The 12,422-nt window shown below is 41.0% G+C and overlaps 1 long non-coding RNA gene across 1 annotated transcript; it reads right to left on the bottom strand.

Moving 5' to 3' along the window:
- Positions 1-10,413: 10,413 nt before the first annotated feature.
- Positions 10,414-12,075, bottom strand: LOC103601305. Its single transcript, XR_551445.1, has 4 exons — positions 11,882-12,075; positions 11,424-11,578; positions 11,044-11,263; positions 10,414-10,524 (listed from the first exon to the last, which is right to left on the bottom strand). It is a non-coding gene; the product is annotated as an uncharacterized LOC103601305 (long non-coding RNA).
- Between the last annotated feature and the right edge of the window lie 347 nt (positions 12,076-12,422).

Genomic DNA, 12,422 nt, shown 5'->3' with positions numbered 1-12,422 from the left:
CTTATTTATTTTTATTTTTATTTTTATTTTAGGTGAAATCATTATAAATAGGATTCCTATGTATATTTTGTATACACCAACAAATTGTGCTGAGCACTCTGTAGAGCATACACTCCAACCAGAGATCTCTGCTGGAATAATGAGGAACCAATGAAGAGATACATTTAAGCTCGAGATTTATATATCAGGAGCAATGCTCTAGAACCCAGTTCCGTCAACCTGGCACTACTGACACTGTGGATCACATAATGCTTGTTTTGTGAATGACTATCCTGTGCACTCTAGGATGTTTAGTGGTATCCCTGTCTTCTACCCATTAGATGCCAGTAGCATCCCCAGTTGTAACAACAATCAAAAATACCTCCCAACATGTGAACGTCTCCGGGGGAGTTAAATCACCCCCATTTGAGGAAGCATTACTCTGTATGAATAGCGGACTTAAGAGCAAAACAAAAGACTCAATTTAAGAGATGATTTATATTAAAGAAACCAACAGAGATAAAGAATAGGAAGCTATTCCTGATAGAAAACAAAATCTGGTCATTATTTTTGTGTGGCCACACACAGATGCTGTGTGAGCAGCTGGGGAGATGCTGACACCACACACAGAGACTGGAGACAGATCAGAGTAAGAGGTCATAGCGAGGCAGATGTTCCTCATCCGCACTCAAAATCCCTGTGGAACGTACAGATGCAATTATCCGCTCCACTTCTGGTTACCTAATTTTGGAACAGAGAAGGGAGGTCTAAGATGAAAATAAGGATCTGGGAGACATTAATCATTACATTGGTAACTGAAGTCATCAGAGAAAACGAGCTGGCTCAGAAAGGACATAAACACTGTGAGGGAAAAGGACCAAGTACAGAATTCAAAGGAACAGCAACGTGTAAGAGGAGGGAAGAGAAACAATAAACCATGACGCATGAAAAGAATTTCTGAATGACAGAAAGAGAAACCGGCCAGATTAGACTGCTGGGAATTGAGAGGAGAGGATGCAAACGTAAATAATTCCTCTACTTCACGATAACAGACTGAGCACACACACTTACGCCCTCTGCCTCTAAAAACACACTTAGGTAAAATACAAAACCTACTGTAAATATACAACGGAAGACAGAAGGCTGGAAGATCTGAGCAAATTCTGGAAGATAGAGGGGAGGATGGTTATTAGATGAGAACAACAGGGTGACGTTGCCCACGATTTAATACAAACAGAGAGGCGGAAAAAATGAGCCAGGCACTGATGAGAGCCCAGATGGACGTATAAACGCTCACATGAACCACACTCAGAAACAAAATGTGCCATGGGAGGGTAAATGACTGAAGACCCCCGGGAAGGCCTCATTTGTGCCGTCCCACAGATATGCAGGAAATCTCCCCGAGAAGAGCTCTCCACCTAAGGTCAGGGGGATGCTTTGGGAGCTCTGGGCACCCAGAGGGAACAGCACAGAGCTTTTCTTGTTTTCGAAGTTTGATGATACTTCTGTAGGTGACATCAAAGTATAAAATTTCATTTTCTGATTGTTTATTGATGGGATATAGATATAATATCCATTATTTTACACTAACTTTGTATCCAGCTAATTGGTAACATTAACTCTAATAGTTTATCTGTAAATTCTTCTGGATTTTCTACACATACAATATTGTTAACTCTGAAAAACGTGACTTTTTATTTCTTCCTTTCTAATCTTTGTATCTTTTGTTTCTTTTTCTTTCCTTCTACCACTGGTTAAAATTCCCAATACAATATTTTCAATTTCAGGGAAAAGCATTCCATATGAAATTATAAAAAGTAGTACAGTAGGTTTTTTTAAAAAATACTATTTTTCAAAGTGAGACAGAGCCCTTCTGTTCTTACTGTGTTAAGACCTCATTGTTAGTAGGTATTAAATTTTCTCCACTTCATTCACTTCACAGAATCATATAATTTCTCTCCTTTACTCTGTTACCAAGATGAATTACACTGATTTTTGATTAACTCAAACCTACATTCCTCAAATATAAGTAACATCATTATGATGTCCTTTTTATATATCTATTGATTCATTTTGCTTAGCTTGGTTCAAAAATTCATAGAAAAAACTAAACATGAATATATAGCCATAAAGTGTTGAATAACAGCAAATATTATGGAGCTGATCTACTGGATATTGATATACAAGCTGATTTTTTAACTTTCTATAAAGAAGCAAAGGACTTAGAATATCCAAAACAATTTTAATAAAGAAGAACAAAGGTGGAAGACTTAAATTACCTGATTTCAAGTCTTACTGTAAAGAGACAGACATCAATGCAGTGTGGTATTAACAAAAAGATAAACACAGATCATCAGAAGTAAACAGAGTCCAGAAAAAGAACTACATATATACGGTTAATTGATGTCCAACACAGGTGCCAAGGCAATTCAATGGAGCAAGTATATCCTTTTCAAGCAAAAAGATAAACACAGATCATCAGAAGTAAACAGAGTCCAGAAAAAGAACTACATATATATGGTTAATTGATGTCCAACACAGGTGCCAAGGCAATTCAATGGAGCAAGTATATCCTTTTCAACAAATGGTGCTAACAGATGGGTGCACAAAGGCAGAGAACACAAATATGGCAAGTGCATGCTGATCTACTTCCAGTATTTACAATATGCTGCCAGCACAAAACCCTCAGACCCTAAAACTCTAGGTTTTAGATTGGGCCAACTGATCAGCAACTTCTATAATAAAATGAAATTTAAAAGCTGATCAAAAAAGTAATTAATGATATAACAGAGGGAATAAAGGCTGAAATTATAAAGGAATACTATCAACGAGCTCATGAAAATACACTTAAAAATGTAAATAAAAATGAACAGTTTTTGGGCCGACCCCGTGGCGCACTCGGGAGAGTGTGGCGCTGGGAGCGCAGTGACGCTCCCGCCGCGGTTTCAGATCCTGTGTGGGAATGGCCTGTGCGCTCACTGGCTGGGTGCGGTGCAGGCGACACCACACCAGGGGTTGCCATCCCCTTACCGGTTACGAAAAAGACAAAAAAAAAAAGAACAGTTTTCTATGAAAATGTAATGATGAAAATTATATTAAGAAAAAATAAAAATACAGTATAGACATAATAAGTTTATTAATAAATTGATTCAATAATCAAAATCTTCACATGCAAAGTCCTCACAAGAGATACTGGAAGGGCAAGATGGCAAACTAGAGGTGCCTGGGGTGTGCTCTCCCACAGAAAAAAACCAGAACAACTAACAGACAACTAAATATTGACAGGAACATCTCTGGGAGATGCATCAGGAGACTGGTGGGATCCCCGTGGCGCACAAAAGCCCAGAATGGCAGCATAGAAAGAAGAAAGAGGCACATGGCCTCTGCTGCAAAGTCTCTGCCACTGGGACAGGCACAGGAAGGATTTTTCCTTGCAGGAAAAAGGTAGGCAGAGAGCCCACACCAACAGCCATCCTCAGCACAGAGGCCTGCAGATCCTTTTGCAGGAGGATCTGACAGCCCTTGCAAACCCAAAGCCAAGGGTGGGGAACTGCCTAGAATACATGCACTGCATTGCTCCAGAACAGGAGCACATATAGTGCACTCTGCGCCCCCAACCCTCATGACCCACGCGGATACAGTACTGTGTCATCTTGACACCAGAGGCACTGCAGGAGTGTGCCCTGCCCTGGAGCCAGTAGCCATGGTGCTTCCCCAGCCTTAAGGCTCCACTGTCATCCCAACACATTCACATGAGAGGATACAACACCCTGATCCCAGTAGCTTGAAGCCTGGGACCAGAAGCAGTAGTGACTGCAGTCCTAAAGTCTGGGAAGCCAACTGTAGGCCCGCTGAACTGACACACCCCCACATCCCTGGCCAGAGACCAGACAGGCAAACCTACCTCTGGCAGACCAACCCCTTTCCTCCCTCTACATCCACCTGCTAGCTGGCTGAGTTCTGTGTGCCTGAGCCCCCAACCTGGAAAACAGCTCATGGGTCTCTACTCTAATGAACACACCCTTCAGCTAGTGGAAATAAAGTATATCGTCCCCCTTTGGGTTTCGCCCTCAATGGTCTTGCCTAGTGGCCTCACCCACTGCCCCCAGAGGTGGTGGCTAGGCCCCACTTGGCAGGCTGGCTTCCTGACCTTGCCTACCACTCGAGGCAGCTGGCTGGGCCCCCTCTCTGTAGCCCATCTACTGGCCTTGCTCACCACCCAAGAAATGGCTCAGAGGCTCAGCCCTTGACAGACCTGCTCCTGAACCACCCAGGGAAGCAGGACCTTACACCTGGCCCCAAGAAGTAGTGCAGCAGATGGGCCACTGGCAGACCTGTACCCACTAAGCCGAGCCAAAGCACGCCCACGCTCCAGGCTCAGAAAAACGGCCCAGCTGTCACACCCATCATATGCACATGAATCCAAGTGAGAAACAGCCTGAAGACCTGCCCCTGGCAGGCCCACCCCTGGTCAGAGAAGCAACACTGTGACCCTGCCACTGGCAAACCAGTCCTGGAGACCGTGGCACACCACATGCCCAAACCCTCAGCCTTAGAAATAATCCAGCAACTCCATCCTCAGTGAAACAGCTCCCAAGATGACTGACCCACAGAGTGCACGTGCACACCCCTGGCCTGTAAACCAACCCAGTGAAACCTCCCCCAGAAAAGCTGTGCCACCACTTCCATGAATTTCCCAAGAACAGGCTGCTGAGTCACTCGCAGACATAGCAAAAGTGGATTAAAGATGAAGAAACTACACAGAGTCTACACCACTGCACCCATCCAGAACAAAGCCATTGCACTCTACCCAACAGACACCCTAGGACACATCTGGAGGCGAAAGTTTTTCCCCACACAAGCCACTCTGCAAAACTCAAACAGGCAACAGTTCCACCAGATGCACAGATATCAATGCAGGGAAGCAAGAAACATGAAAAAACAAGGTAACATGACACCACCAAGAAACACAGTAATGATCCAGTAATTGATCCCAAAGAATTGGAAATTGCCAACTTGATGGAAAAGGAATTCAAATTAATTATCTTAAGGAGACTCACTGAGATACAAGAGAATACAGAAGAACAATTCAACAAAATCAGAAAAACAATTCACTATCTGAATGAGAAATTCAACAGAGAAAGATATCATTAAAAAGAATCAAATAGAAATCTTGGAATTGAAGAATTCATTGAATGAAACAAAAAAAAATACATCTGAGAATCTCAACAACAGATCAGATCAAGCAGAAGAAAGAATATCTAATCCTGAAGACAGCTGTTTTGAAACAACACAGGAAGCCCCTCCCCTGCCAAAAACAGATAACTCCAAATCACTGCTGAAAGAAATTAAAGAGGACACAAAAAGATGGAAAGACATTCCATGTTCATGGATTGGAAGAATTAATGTTGTGAAAATGTTCATACTACACAAAGCAATCTACAGATTCAATGCAACCCCCATCAAAATACCAATGACATTCTTCGGAAATAGAAAAAACAATCCTAACATTTACGTAGAACGACAAAAGACTCCAAACAGCCAAAGCAATCCTGAGCAAAAAAAAAAAAAAAAAAAAAAAGAAAGAAAGAAAATAGCTGGAGGCATTACACTACTTGACTACAAAGCTAAAGTAACCAAAACAGCATGTCACTGGCATAAAAATAGACACACAGACAAACAGAACAGCATAGAGAACCCAGAAATCCACCTACATACTTATAGCCAACTGATCTTTGACAAAGGCACCAAGAACATACAATGGGGAAAGGACAACCTCTAATATATGATGCTGGGAAAACTGGACATCCATGTGTAGAAGAATGAAACTAGACTCGTATGTCTTGTCATATACCAAAATCAACTCAAAATGGATTAAGGACATAAATGTAAGGCCTGAAACTATAAAGCTCCTAGAAAACATAGGGGAAACACTTCAAGATGTAGAAATTTATGCATAAGACCTCAAAAGCACAGGCAACAAAAGAAAATATAAACAAATGGGATTGCATCAAACTAAAAAGCTTCTGAACAGCAAAGGAAACAATCAAAAGAGTGAAAAGACAACCTACAGAATGGGAGAAAATACTTGCAAACTATACCATCCAACAAAGGATTCATATCCAGAACATACAAGGAACTCTTAACAACTTAACAGTAAAAAACAAATAATGTGATTTAAAAATGGGCAAAGGAGATAATACACATTTCTCAGAGGAAGACAAAAATGGCCAACAGGTACATGAAAAAATGTTCAACAACACTAATCACCAGGGAAATGCAAATCAAAACCACACTGAGATATCATCTCTCCACAGTTAGATTGGCCATTATCAAAAAGACAGAAAATAACAAACGCTGGTGAGGATATGGAGAAAGAGGTACCCTCCTACTCTGTTGGTGGGAGTGTAAATTAGTGCAGGCATTAAGGAAAATAGCATTAAGTTTCCTCAAACAACTACAGATAGAACTGCCATACGATACAGCAATCTGACTGCTGGGCATATACCCACAGGAATGGAGGTCAGCATGTTGAAGGGATACATGCACTTCCATGTTTACTATAGCTTTATTTACAACAGCTAAGAGTTGGAACCAACCTAAATGGATGCTATGGATTGACTAAATTGTGTACCCAAAGTTCATATATTAGAAACTTAATTCCCACTGTAACTATTGAGGGTGGGAAATTTTATTATGGTACTTGAAAGGTGGGGCCTTGAAGAGGTGATTAGATTTTAGGACCATGCAGTAGTGAATGGATTAATAATGGTGGTTAGGGGTGTTGTTCTGAGGGCTTTAAAAAGGAGAGTGAATGAGGAGGTTGCGCTCTTGCTCTCTTGTCTCTGCTATTTTCTGCCATGTGAGACCCCAGGTCACTGTTGCCACCAAGAGGACCCTCACCAGATGTGTTCCCTGGACTTTGGACTTCCCAGCCTCTGAAACTGTAAGCAATAAATTTTGTTGTCTAATAAATCACCCAGTTCTTTTGTTATAAGCATCAGAAACAGACTAATATAATGGACGACTGGATAAGTAAAATGTGGTATATATACACAATGGATTACTACCCTGCCATAAAAAAGAATGAAATTCTGCCATTTGCAGCAACATGGATGAACTTACAGAAAATTATGTTAAGTGAAATAAGCCAGGCTCAGAAAGCGAAATACTGCATGACCTCACTCATAAGTGGGAGGTAAAAAACAACAACAAAAAACCAAATAAGTAAAAAAGAAACAATAATCACAATAATTCATTGAACTTTCAAAAGGAGAGAAAAGAATTGAAGCTACTAGAGGTGGGAAAAGAGGGAAGGGGAGGAGAGTTATGAATATGTTTTACAATGATGAATATGCTAATTATCATGATTTGATCAACACACGTTGTACATAGGTACTGATATTCAACTCTCTAGCCCTCAAATATGTATAATGAATTATTTCAATAAAAAAAGGAAAGAAAGAAAGAAGACATAAAAAATGGAAAGACATCCCATGTTCACGGATTGAAAAAAATCAATAGAGTCAAAATGTCCATACCACCCAAAGCAATCTACAGATTCAATGCAATCCCCATCAAACTATCAATGACATACTTCACAGAAATAGAAAAACGATCCAAAAATTTGTATAGAATGACAAAAGATCCCGAATAGCCAAAGCGATGCTCAGCAAAAAAACAATAAAGCCAGAGGCATAACACTACTCAACTTCATGTTATAGTACAAAGCTATTGTAACCAAAACAGTATGGTACTGGCATGAAAACAGACACACAGACCTATGGAACAGAATAGAGAATCCAACAATAAATCCATGTACCTATAGCCAACTAATTTTTGACAAAGGAACCAAGAATGTGCATTGGGGAAAGGACAGACTCTTCAATAAATGGTGCTGGGAAAACTGGATACCCATATGCAAAAGAATGAAACTAGACCCTTATCTCTCACCACATCCTGACATCAACTAGAAATGGACTAAAGACTTAAATTTAAGATTCAAAACTATAAAACTTCTACAAGAAAACATAGGGGAATGCTTCAGGATATAGGACTGGGCAGAAATTTCATAAATAAGATCTCAAAAGCACAGGCAACAAAAGCAAAAATAAACAAATGGGATTATATCAAACTAAAAAGCTTATGCACAGCAAAAGTAAAAGCCAACAGAATGGGAGAATATATCTGCAAACTATGCATCTGACAAGGGATTAACATCCAGAATATATAAAGAACTCAAACAACTAAGTAGTTAAAAAAAAAAAAAAAAACTCAATTAAAAAATGGGCAAAGGAGATAAAGAGACATTTTTCAACAGAAGACATATAAATGGCCAACAGATATATGAAAAAATGTTCAGCATCACTACCCATCAGAGAAATGCAAATCAAAGCATGACGAGATATCATCTCACCCCAGTTAGAATGGCTATTATCGAAGACAGAATAACAAGTGCTGGTGAGGATGTGGAGAAAGGGAAACTCTTATACACTGTTGGTGGGAATGTAAATTAGTACAACCATTATGGAAAACAGTATGAAGGTTTCTCAAACAACTACAGATAGAACTACCATATGATCTAGCAATCCCACTACTGGGTCCCACTACCCAGAGGAATGGAAATCAATATGTTGAAGGGACACCTGCACTCCCATGTTTATCGCAGCTCTATTTACAATGGCCAAGATATGGAACCAACATAAAAGTCCACTGAAGGATAATTGGATAAAGAAAATGTGGCATATATGCACAATAGATTACTATTCAGGCATAAAAAATGAATGACATTCTGCCATCCACAGCAGCCTGGATGAGCTTGGAGAAAATTATGTTAGGTGAAATAAGCCAGGTATAGAAAGAGAAATACCACATGTTCTCACTCATGTGGAAACTAAAAAAGTTGATCTCACAGAAGCACAGAGTAGAATAATGCTTACTAGAGACTGAGAGAGGATGGTCAATGGACACAAAGTTGTAGAGACAGGAAGAAAAAAGACCTAGTGTTCTACAGCAATATAGGGAGACTACAGTCAACAACAAATTACTGTATAACTTCTTGTAGCTAATTGAGAAGATTTTGAATGATCCCAACACAAAGAGGTGACAAATGTTTGAGGTGATGGATATGCTAAATACCCTGATATGGTCACTGAACACTGCATAAATGTACCCAAATATCACACTGTACTTCATAAATATATATAATTATCATGAGTCAATTAAGAAAAGATAAATTAAAAAGGAAAAAAAAAAGTAGAGAGTAGAATATTGGTCACTAGAGGCTGGGAAGGGAAGGAAGAGGGAATGAGGAGAGGCTGGTAAAAGGATACAAAGTTACAGTTGGACAGGAAGAGTAAGTTCTGGTGCCCTAGGGTGACAATAGCTAATAATATTGTATTGTATATTTCATTATAGCCAGAAAGAAGGACCTTGAATGTTATCACCACAAAGAAATGATAAATGTTTAGGTGATGGATATGCTAACTATTCTGATTAGGTCATTATACAAAATATGCATGTACTTAAATAAACTGTACCCCATAAAAGCGTACAATTAAAAAATGTCCTCACAAGGTCCAAATTTATAGGTGTTTCACAAAATCTACATATAACACAATTTTCTCATTTTTCTTAATTATTATAAAAGGAGGAGGAAAGTGCCCCATTTACTTTTATGAGACTATAACCATAAGATCATAATCGGACAGGAAAACAAAAAAGTATAGTCTAATTCAATCTGTCAGTACAGAAGCAAAAATCCTAAATAAAGTACAGGTTGAGCATCCCTAATCCGAAAATCTGAAATCCAAAATGCTCCAAAATCCAAAACTTTTTGATCGTCAACATGACTCTCTCAGGAAAGGCTCATTGGAGCAACGCTCACTGGATACTTAAGTATCTCCAAATATTCCAAAATCTGAAAAAATACGAACTCCAAAACACTTCTGATCCCAAGTATTTTTTTTTTCTAGTTAAGCTTGGTTGTGGGGGGGAGACAATGTCAAATCTGCTCAACAATAACCCACAATGCCCAGACCAACCCCATGCATTTTGAATAAGGGATCCATAACCTGTATTAGGAAAAAGCCCTAGAGAAATACGTAAGAAGCAACTTTCCAATCTTTAGCAACTAGGGTCTATACATGAACTCAAGTTAATGTTAGAAAATATATTATATTATTCACGATACTTATAGATGAAAAGAAATAGCTCTAGCTTTATTCCAATAGATAAATAAAAGGTATTCAATATAATTCAGCATGTTCATTACTAACAAGCTGGTATCCAGAGAGAACCTATTGACACGGACAGAGGTTATCTAGCAAGAGCTGAGAGCAAACGTGGGAGTTCATAGTAAAACTGTGTATATTGTCCCTCAAGACTGACTCAATCTATTCTATTTCTTCTCTCCATTTAAGGCATGGATCCTTCTAAACCTCATCAATCCATGACAGTACAAGTGGGTGATAAATAGAGAGCTCACCTGAGATGTGTTCATTTTCTGTGGCTCTTGGGAGAGTGTAGAGAACTGTGAAGGATAAGCTGTGGGGACAGAAAGAGGACAGGGTCACACGATCCGGCCTGCCTTACCACTCCTAGATTTGAGACTTCCCCAAATCTCAGCAGCCCAGTTGGGCAGTGGCTTCCTAAGAAAACAGGTGCCTTTAGGCCTTGAAAAGGCATGGGCATGACCACGTAGAAGTGGCACTATCTGTCTCTATACAACTCTGAAATGATCATGGGGACGTGAACCTGCTGATTTTTATTGAGTGAACATAACCTTTTCTTAATTGACTTAAAAATAATGCACGTGTCCTTCTAACTAACACAAAGAAATAAAAAGAACAGAGGAGTAGTTGAATTAAAGTACACCAAAGGATAAGATACCACTCTTTCATTAACTTAGAATACTCAGTGTGCATCATTTACCTATTTTTTTTAGAGATATTGTTTACCCCCTGGTATAGACAATTCACAGCCTAGTAAAAGAGATATTTAACTGCATTAAATGGTATGTATTTCTCAAAAGGCCCGTTTGATAAGATGCTTTTGGAGACTCACCTGTGATAGTGAACTCACTGTGTTTCCCCCCTGGCTGTCACAAACCAAGAGTCCTTGAAAAGTCACTGAACCTTTCACAACCAATGCCTTTAAAGCTTTCAAAAGAATCAGAAGTAAACAACCCTGGAAAATCCTTCATGAACCGTCATTCTGGGATTCTGTGATGTTAGGATTAAATCACGATGGTCACAGGTGGTAAACGTGCAGAGCAGCACAGCATCTGTAAACAGTGGAGAAGGAAGGAACTGGGCTGTGTTGGGATAGTGGAGACAGACTTCACATCCTCTTCGGCCTGGTCACCCCTTACCCCCAGACCAAACCTCACAAGCTCTGCAGTGGCCTTTCCTGGGCAGCCTACCCCCTGGAGCTGCCCAGCTCACCTTGCTCCTCTCAAAGCTGGGCCAAACATAGTCTGTGGTGGCTTCTAGAGGTGGTATCACCGCCAAGACTGGCTCATTCTGGGCAGGAGGATCAAGACCCGCTTCTGATATGCAAAGCTAGGATGTCTTCCTTTCTGGGCTCTTCTGCCTCTGCTCTGAAGCTCGGGAGAGAGTTGTAAGTCAGAGAGATGTTCTTCCAGGTAAAATTCCTGTTTACAGAGGCCAAGAGCTGCTTTGTTTCAAGGAAATGGGACTGACCTCAGAAATAAATCCATTTTGAGAGCAAAAACCTAGCTCTTGGAATTCATTATAATACCAGACTCAAAAGATAGACAGCCTGAAAGTTCAGAAGGGGCCAGGAACCTGTCTGACCCAAGCGATCTGAAGACACACCAGAAGTCCCAGAATACATCTGACACATGGTAAGACTCCATGCACATTCACTTCCCATCACATACCTGTAAATCTATCGCTGCTCAGTGCTGGGAAGGCCGCGATGCTGGCTGTAGGCAGGTGTGACAGTAGGCAGATGACACCTGCCCTGGCATCCGAGCTGCCTCACCGCCAGCTTGGACCTGAGCACACCGCAGCACCCCGAGCCTCGGGGGTGACCTCGAATGCAGAGGATTACGCCGACATCACAGCGCGGTTATGAGGTTTACCTAAGTCATCCGATGAAAAGAACAGTGTGTTCTAAACATAATAGCAGGTGTCACGTACTCAGAGCTTCAGAACCGCACGTGGCTGCGTGCTTTACAGGTGAGGACTTACCTGAGTCTCGAAACACCGCCATGAAGCAGTCGTTAGTAACACCGTCATTTTCAGATGGGGGACCTGACTCCCACCCCGCCGGCAGGTGACAGAGCTGGAACTCACCCGGGTCTGTCCAGCTCCAGATCTCCGGCACCTGCCCCTGCCCCGCGCTCGGCCCCACCGCGCCCCTGCACCCGCGCTCGGGGTCCCTCCCCACGCGCCTCCCCGGCCGAGGGCCCGCCCGTT

Source organism: Galeopterus variegatus, unplaced genomic scaffold (assembly GCF_000696425.1).
Source record: "Galeopterus variegatus unplaced genomic scaffold, G_variegatus-3.0.2 Scaffold3673, whole genome shotgun sequence".
NCBI lineage: Eukaryota > Metazoa > Chordata > Mammalia > Dermoptera > Cynocephalidae > Galeopterus > Galeopterus variegatus.
The sequence above is the reverse complement of the archived record's forward strand: the minus strand, read 5'-3'. Positions and strand labels throughout refer to the sequence as shown.